This window comes from Zeus faber (genome assembly GCF_960531495.2).
Source record: "Zeus faber genome assembly, chromosome: 14".
Lineage (NCBI taxonomy): Eukaryota > Metazoa > Chordata > Actinopteri > Zeiformes > Zeidae > Zeus > Zeus faber.
The window spans coordinates 19,931,608-19,940,226 of NC_137200.1; positions in this window are offsets into that span (position 1 = coordinate 19,931,608).

Below are 8,619 nucleotides of genomic sequence, written 5' to 3' on the forward strand. Positions count from 1 at the left end.
AGGGGGGAACGGGAGCAGCCCGAGCTCGCCGCCGCACAAAGGGCTGTTGAGCGGGCGGACATCAGCGGGGGAGCGACGGCAGATGCCTCCAGCTCTAATGACGAGAGGCGACGCAGATGCTGCCGGTGACGGTGCAACTGTTGCGTCTCCGTCTCGACGCGCGCCAGGGGGAGCGATCATTTCGCCCGGAGTCCAACCGCTCGGCGAAGGGTTGATTTTTTCCCTCCTCCCTCGATGGAACCGCCGCTCTCGTTTGGCCGTGGACGGCGAGGGCGACGGCTGAACGCTGGAGCGTGACCAAACACGAGCACTCCACTGAATTATGTAGAGTGAATTATCCCACCCGCAGCCCACTCCCTTCCCCGCCCTTCGAATATGCTCTGGACAAATAAATATTGCAAGGACCGTGAAAAACACCTTAATGGCCCCCCCGTCTGTTCTCAAGTGCCCCCCCCCCCCCCCTCCTCCCGGCTTTCCAGGGCGCTGAAATGCAGATTTAAATACATGAGTCGCCAGCGGCGTATTTCCAGCCGATGACCCAAAAGAATGAGCAATCTGATCCGGACGCGGGGATGGCCGTCAGATCACAAGTAATCATCGCAACATTTTTCAAGTACTCGGAACACATACGGTGTGAATTTAGACCTTAATGATGTAGACACAGAAATGTAAACATTCAGAACTTTGTGCTTCCCTGTGGAAAATAGTTTGTGTAAATGGTCATTGAAATGATTTTTGACCAATTGACGAATTAAGTAAAGATGTTACTATAATAAAGACATTCTAATATAGTATCTAATATAACTAACGGTGATGACAATTACTTTTGTTCCAATGTGATTACGATGACATGAACCCGATTACATGTATTCAGTAACTACCCAACTCGGGTAAATGGGCGTGATGAAAACGTGCTCAATGAGGCAAAAAGCTGCCGAATGAATAATGGATCATCAAATAAATAAGGGATTGAAATGAGATCGTTGATTTAAATGCCAGCATGCTATAAAATCCGCTGGGGAAGGGGGCGGGGGAGAACCCAAGAGAAAAATATATATAACCCAGAAAATACGCCCATTTAGAGCGTGCCGCTGCCCTATGTTTCAACATAAGCAAAACGGAAGAAGTTGACGAAGAGAGACGAACAAATAATCTTAAATGCGGCGAGATGAGAGGTTGCCCTCGTCGTTTTCGGGGCGAGAGAGTTTAAGTCGCAACTGAGAACGGCTGGGGGAACATCACGTCCCACCCCCCCCACCCCCGCTCGCCGAGGACCTCCGGGGCTCAATTATCTCTTAGTACTGTACCTGCGTTTCATTATTACCTCCCTTATCCCTCCCTTCCTTTCCCTTTTAAATCCCAGGTCACTTGCTTTAATAGGGCTCCCTCGCGACCAACTGGAAGACAAAGATTAAAAGGGACATACGCAGGTTTTGAGTTCGGCCAAACACTGAGTTGATTTCCGCTTCTGACTTTATCGGACGGAGCAGCCATTCGTTTTAAGCTCGCTTCACACCGAATCCGACAAACGACAAGAACAGACGGGAAGTCCATTCATCCCCGTGGAGAGTGGGATTCAGCATGTGAGGAGTGACACGTTGCGGTGCGGAATTTCCACGTCGAGGCTCCATTTCGTTGGGCTTAAAACTAAGTCAATAAGTCAGGTACATAAAATAAGAATGTTATCAACGTTAATTATCATTATTGTTGGATGTCGCTATAATCACTTTCAATAACTCAGTTCCGATGGCTTCAAGAGGGGAGGAGCCGGACGAGCGGGTGCGTGTACGGATTCGGTGTGAAACAAGCTTCAGTCTCGCGGTTTTGCGCAGCTCATTTGTCCAATCCGAAACTCCAGTCCGTAGCCGAGTGTGTCCAGCTTCATTCCATCCCAGCCCATAAATCACCAGCGTGCACAGAACAGCCGGCCGCTACGTCGTACGGTAAATAACTCTCCGTCACACCCGGCGTACGAGAGAGTGTGTCTTCCCCGTCTTCAATTTTCCAATTTGGTCGGAGAGAGAGAAAGAGAGAGCTCCTTTTGCTGTGAACCGCGGCTCGTTAGTGTAGCTTTAACAGAGGTGGGGGAGGTGATCGGGCGAAAGACAAAGGTGTTGTTTATACTGTACCGGGTGCATTTTCTGTATTTCCAATTCATCTCAAGGTCTAGGTCTCTTACGCAACGCCGCCACCGCTCCCGCACTCATTCCCTTCTCTCTCGTGCTCTCTCGCTCTCTCTCTCCCTCTCTCTCTATCTCTCTCTCTCCCTCTCCACAGCAGCCAGTGTCTAACTGTCATCTGTACTCATTAAATTCTGCAGCTGGGAACTTAGTGACCTGACACCCACAATGTGTCTGTTTTATCAAAATAAACTACCATAAGTAGGCAATATATTGGCATGTTACACTCGGCTGCATGTATAACATTCAGGCACCAGGTGATACAACTACAAAACAAGAGAAGACTATATTCTTTACCACAGATGGTGGTAGAGCCTTCGGCGGATGTGAGCCCCGTCAGATCCGCATTGCAAACAAATACTCATTCAAATATTGGCTATTAAAAGCTGACCCCGTACAAATACATTTTGTCCCGAAATGTAAATGAGCCGATACGACCGGTTAACCCGCCCGACGACAGGATGAACAACAGACGGAACAACGGAAACATCCCAGTGTGTCAACGACCACCAAATCTTTGGAGCGATAAACGCCAAAGAATATCGAGTCAGGGCTCGTTTTCAATTGGACTTTTGCGACGCCATTGCGCCGGGACGGCTGCACCACATTGGATCCGACGTCATCTCTTCAAAATTGCCACTAAAAATAATTTAGAGAGAAAGAAATGACAAAACGGATTCCGTTGCACCCGATCGCAATTTCGCCACGGAATACCCATAATATTAGGCGGGACCTTGATATCCGATCGCGTTTAAGTGTCGTGTCAGGACACCCGGTCTGAGATCTGATCCGGCGCGTCCGATCGCAAAAGTCGCGCTGAAACGAGAAGTGTAACCGAGCCCGAAGACAAGATAGTAACAACTCCGAAATGGACTTGGAACGTTAGAGCGAAGCTCCGTGGTCCTCCTGCCTCTGCACAACTTTTTTCTTTTTACAGCTCGTTGCTTGTTTTTTTGCAGTCGTTCCTTTTTCCGTCAATGAAACGCGGATAACCACAGACGGATACTGCGCTTCGTCAACTTGGAAAAACGCAGACGCGCACGGGGACACACACTATCTCTCTGTGTGCATTTCACTCTCCCTCTCGTCTCTGAGACACACACACACACACACACACACACACACACACACACACACACACACACACACACACACCAAAGGCTGACTTCATAGGGTTGTGTGTGCCTGTTGGGATTCAATTAAAGTCAGTTAAGTGATGCTGGGATGACTGCTTCAGAGCCTAATGGCCTGAGCTTTACACATCTCCTCTTCTAGCCTATTATCTTTCATTAATAACACACCGCCTCCGGGGAGGAGGAGGGAGGGGAGCGCGCACAGATGCACGGACGGATGGATGGACGGACGGACGGACAGAAGAAGAGTGGGCAAACAAGCTGCGCCGATGCGGGCTCGACTCGATGCGGCGGCGCCCCTTGACGCTGTAAACAGCAACATAAATACCGAGCAGAAACATTTGATCTCGGGTTGCGTCACATGCTTAGGAAGTTCTTTTGGGGGGGCGGGGGGGAACATGCACGCGCGCTGTGGAAACACCCACGCGCTTTGAAAAGTCATTGCGGATAAATTACTGGAGAGGAAATAGCAACGGTGATCATACAGTATATACACACTGCGTGCGCTGAAATGTGCTGTATGTCTCCCCCTCTCATTCCGTCTCCCTGTCTCTCTCTCTTCTCTCCGCGCAATTACTGCAAACGCAACAGGGATCTCGAGAAAGACTGAAATCAAGACGGAGAGCCGCTCTCCTCCCGGTTCCGAGATCAAACAGGGCCACGTCTCGAGCACACTGAGAAGTTAATGTCAAATGAAAAGCCAGAAAGTGTCAAACCGGCAGAAATGCCAGCGTAAGAAATACAAAGTCTGACCATAAAGCGGGGCCTTTGTTTTCTCCTCTAGCTGTCATGGAGATATACATGGCCACGGGCCGTGAGCAGAGCTGTGATGACCTCCGTTGGATAAATCTCTTTTACTGCTGAAGACCAGTCAAAACGGCACTGTGAGAGGGCTATAACACACGCGTGCGACATAACACACACACAGGCACGCACGCACGCACGCACGCACGCACGCACGCACGCACGCACGCACGCACGCACGCACGCACACATTCTTGTATTGGTATCACAGTGAGGCCCGAGTAAATACACCTGGTACTAGTAAGTAAGGTGGTGACTAGTGAGTAAGGACCCATGTTTCTGGTGCACCGGTGCAACAAAAAAAACACACAAGTCTAGTCGAACAAACAAACACACACACACACACACACACACACACACACACACACACACACACACACACACACACACACACACACACACACACATACACACACACACACACACTCTCACACACACACACTCTCACACACACATGCACAGCGAAGATCCAGAGACTGTACAGCGCGGAGGAATGGAACTCATCTCACTGGTTGCCATGGATACATAAGAAACTCATTTACCTTCAAAAGACATGGCTACATCGCTAATAATGCACACACACACACACACACACACACACACACACACACACACACACACACACACACACACACACTTAGAGGAATGGACCACCATATGAGGAATGAGCAGAGATGGTTCTATTGTCAATGTGCCCGGGAGGAAATCAGCGTCTCTTTATTTGATGCCCTGGTATTTCTTCATTAGAAGAAAGCTGAAATGAAGGAGCTCTATGAACCCGACTCTCTCTCCCCCTCTCCCCCTCTCCCTGTTCATCCCTCCATCCCTGCAGTTGCTTTGTAATGAAGTCGTCTCCACACCAGAGATCTTAAGCCCCAGACGGAGACGGACGGAGGGGAAGGAAGGTACCGACGATGGTGAAGAAGCCACCGGGAGGGAGGAGGAGGAACTAGCTGTCAGAGATGCGGGATGTGTGTGTGTGTGTGTGTGGAGGCGAGAGGTGTTTTTAAGGTGATGAAAACACACACGCCGATGTGATGTGAAATAAGTCTATGCGGTGGCTAAAAGGTCGCTTACGGTTCAGCGGCAGATTTAAAAGCTCGCCACCCCGTCCTTCCATTTTCTTTTGGGCTTCGGCCCGGTCTCAAAAACACCATGGTGGATATATATCGCACGAACAGCAGGCGGATAAGCCAACGTCAGCACAACTCAATTTATGACGTCCATTGACACTCAATCCAGCACCCTGCGTTGGATGACCAATCGAAGTGTGGTCTCTCTCTCTCTCTCTCTCTCTCTCTCTCTCTCTCTCTCTCTCTCTCTCTCTCTCTCTCTCTCTCTCTCTCTCGCTCTCTCTCTCTCTCTCTCTTCCAGCTTCAGCGTTCATCACGGAAATATTCCCCCTGGGACTCATATGGAATTCAAATATGTATGCCTGTCAGTAACACATTTCCATATAAACGCAATTGTCACTTGAAAGAAAGATATTTTAGAGTGTGTGCAAATCAGGGTATACTGTATATGGTGCATTAACCCAAGAGAGAACACCAAAAAAAAGCAAGTATTCTTTACAAAGAATGTTCAAATAACTGGCATATTTTTAACACAACTTTTTGTCACAGGGAACTTTTCCTTATATTATTTCCCCCTCGGTCTCTTGTATGTCGCCTTGTTCCCGGCACTCCTTAACCTCATGAGCAAATAACGTTTTTTTACGGTTTTTTTTCACTTCCATAAAAAAAAAGTTTTAACGTAAGAAAGTGGGAGCTGGAAGAAAAAGCTTTTGACAAAGTAAAACGACATAAATAAGGAACCTGCCCGAGTTTGCCTATTTTATTGGCTGGCTGCACACACTGACCATTTAATAGTGGTGGGCGGTCTCGAAACAGGGTGTCCGGTCCAGAGTCTCCGTCTTAGGAGGAAACCCCTCACCCCCAGACCTGTGAATCTACGCCGGTGTCGTGCCAAAAAAGGGATCGTCTGCCAAAAAATATTTGCAGCATCTACCTCTTCACGCAAACGTTGTATGTCTAAAAACGACTTGGCTTCATTCATAAGGTTTATTGTATATTATAAAGATTACAGCCCAACCACTCCTTTTTACCTGTTGAAAAACATTTAAAGGGCCATTACAACTCATAAAATGCAGTTTTGCAGTCACTCACAAGGTAGGACTGCAACTCCTACCTTGTGACTGAAAGGTTGTTTATGACTCAAGACGACTTGGGTTTCATTCATAAGGGTTATATTTGACGCATTATAGCCCACAAAGCGGACGGCAACGTTTTTTGCGGACGATCACAATTTCGGCACGACGACGGCGACACGGGCTTCTCCCCGCGTCGGGGAAACCGGCGCCTTCCGCGGCGCTGATTGGCTTGACTCGGAAGGAAGGAAGGAAGGCAGGAAGTTGTCTTAATGTGTGCTTCTTTGGGTCGAAGGGGCGTGCGGGAGTTGCGAGACCCGCGGGCGGGGCCTCAGAAAGAGAGCGAGCGAGAGAGACGGAGACAGGGAGGAGGCGTCGGACTGTTTTCATTTGATGTTCCCCGTTTGGCCCGGGGGCTGTTGCTTTGTAAATAAACATACACCCCAGCAGCCGCTGATTAACCCTCATGGGCTGTCGCCTCGCCCCACGTTGTTCCCCTCCATGGCCAACACGCCACAAATCACCATGTAGTTGTAACTGACACCTAATGTGCTTAACACAGTGCACCGAGTACAGTCATCATCACAGCTATCGACAACCTTGCTGCTCTGCCTCTGCCTCTGCCTCTGCCTCTGCGGTGCCCTTCCTCTTCCTCTCACGGTGCCTCGACATATACCCTCCAAAGAGATCCTCTAAGTCTTTCACTCCGCCTCTCATTTCGGAGACCGCGGTGAGAGGACCCGTTCATTAGGCAACTCCAATTAAAATCGGATCAGCCCCGTGGCATACAGCGGCACATTCCGAGGCACATTAGACACTGAAAACAGCGAAGAAGCCGGGAATAATGAAGAGATCTTGTGAGCCGCCGTTGCTAACAAGCCTCGCTGCGAAACTCCAGGGAGAAATAACACACACACGCGGGCGCGCGCGCACACACACACACACACACGCGCGCGCGTGCGCATACACACACATGCACACAGTCACATATTCATGTAGAAAGGGTCGCTTTGCTGAACAACCGTTTCCTGCCTTAATGTGTCTCAACTTCTCTACGTCTCCTCACAACACGATGGAACAAAGGAGCTTTAAAGGGAGCTCCGTCCAATGATGCAATCACTGGCTCGCGCAGCACCGCCGTCCGGCGCCGTCCAGCACCTTGTCACGACAGTGACAAGACGGAGATCTACCGTTTTGCTTCTTTTCAGGCGTCAGACGGGGCCAAGTTTCAAGTACGCCGCCGGGGTAAAGCTGAAATAAAACGGCAGTAAGTGTCAAACGGGCAGAAATAGCAGCGCGAGAAAAACAAAGTCCGTCCATAACGCGGGGCCTCTGTTTTCTCCTCTGGCTGTCGCGGAGATATACACGGCCTTGGACAGAGCCGTGATGACCTCCATTGGATAAATGTATTTTTTCTTTTTTTTTACTGCTGAAGACGAGTCAAAACCGCACGATGAGAGGGCTACAACACACACACACACACACACACACACACACACACACACACACAGCCCGTCTTAAAAGCCATAATCTGAAAAGCCAACCTAAACACACAAAAGGAGGCGAGTGCGCCGCTGAGAATTTCCTTTAAGAGCGGAATCGTCAAGGTTCAAGGAATTATCTGAGGGTAGTTCGTCGGAAGGCCCGAAAAACCCTTGATAGCCTGTAACAGGCTCCGATTGATGTGAATGGGTGTTCCCGTTTCATAATTAACGTGGGATCGCATGATCGCGGCCGCCAGAGACGCGCCGGAGCAGCGCTTGATGTTCATCAATGACAGCCTCACATTTGGAGTGGAATCGTCTTCTCCCCGCAGGAGCCAGAAGCACACATTCGCTCCAGAAGTGCTCATACCGTGAGGCAGGCAGGCAGACAGACAAATAGATTTTTTTAACTGTAATATGATTTTCAGAGGTGAAGTTTTTCTTCTTTTTGAAAAAATATAAAAAAACACTCACCCAAAAAAAGCACTTTACTTGCTAAACACCGCTCAGAGAATGAATTTCTTTCACAACGTGTCGTATATGTATAACACCAGGTCTGTATAACTCATTAAAAATTTATAATATTGACATATTTATAGAATCGGGGACGTAACAAATACACAAGGATGAAGAAAACGATTGAAAAATATTCCAAAAGGTAAAACAAAAGAAATGACCTGTATTGAAATCTACTCGACAACAGTAACAAACTGCCCTAACTGAGTTACTTCCGTCGGCCCAATTATTTTTTTCAAATTAATTTCTATATTCTTTTTATCTTTAGTACCTGCTGTTTCGCGCTCGGCTGCAAACCCCGTAATATCCACAGGGTTGATGGATGAACCTGTATTTTATCTCACGTCTGCAGCTTC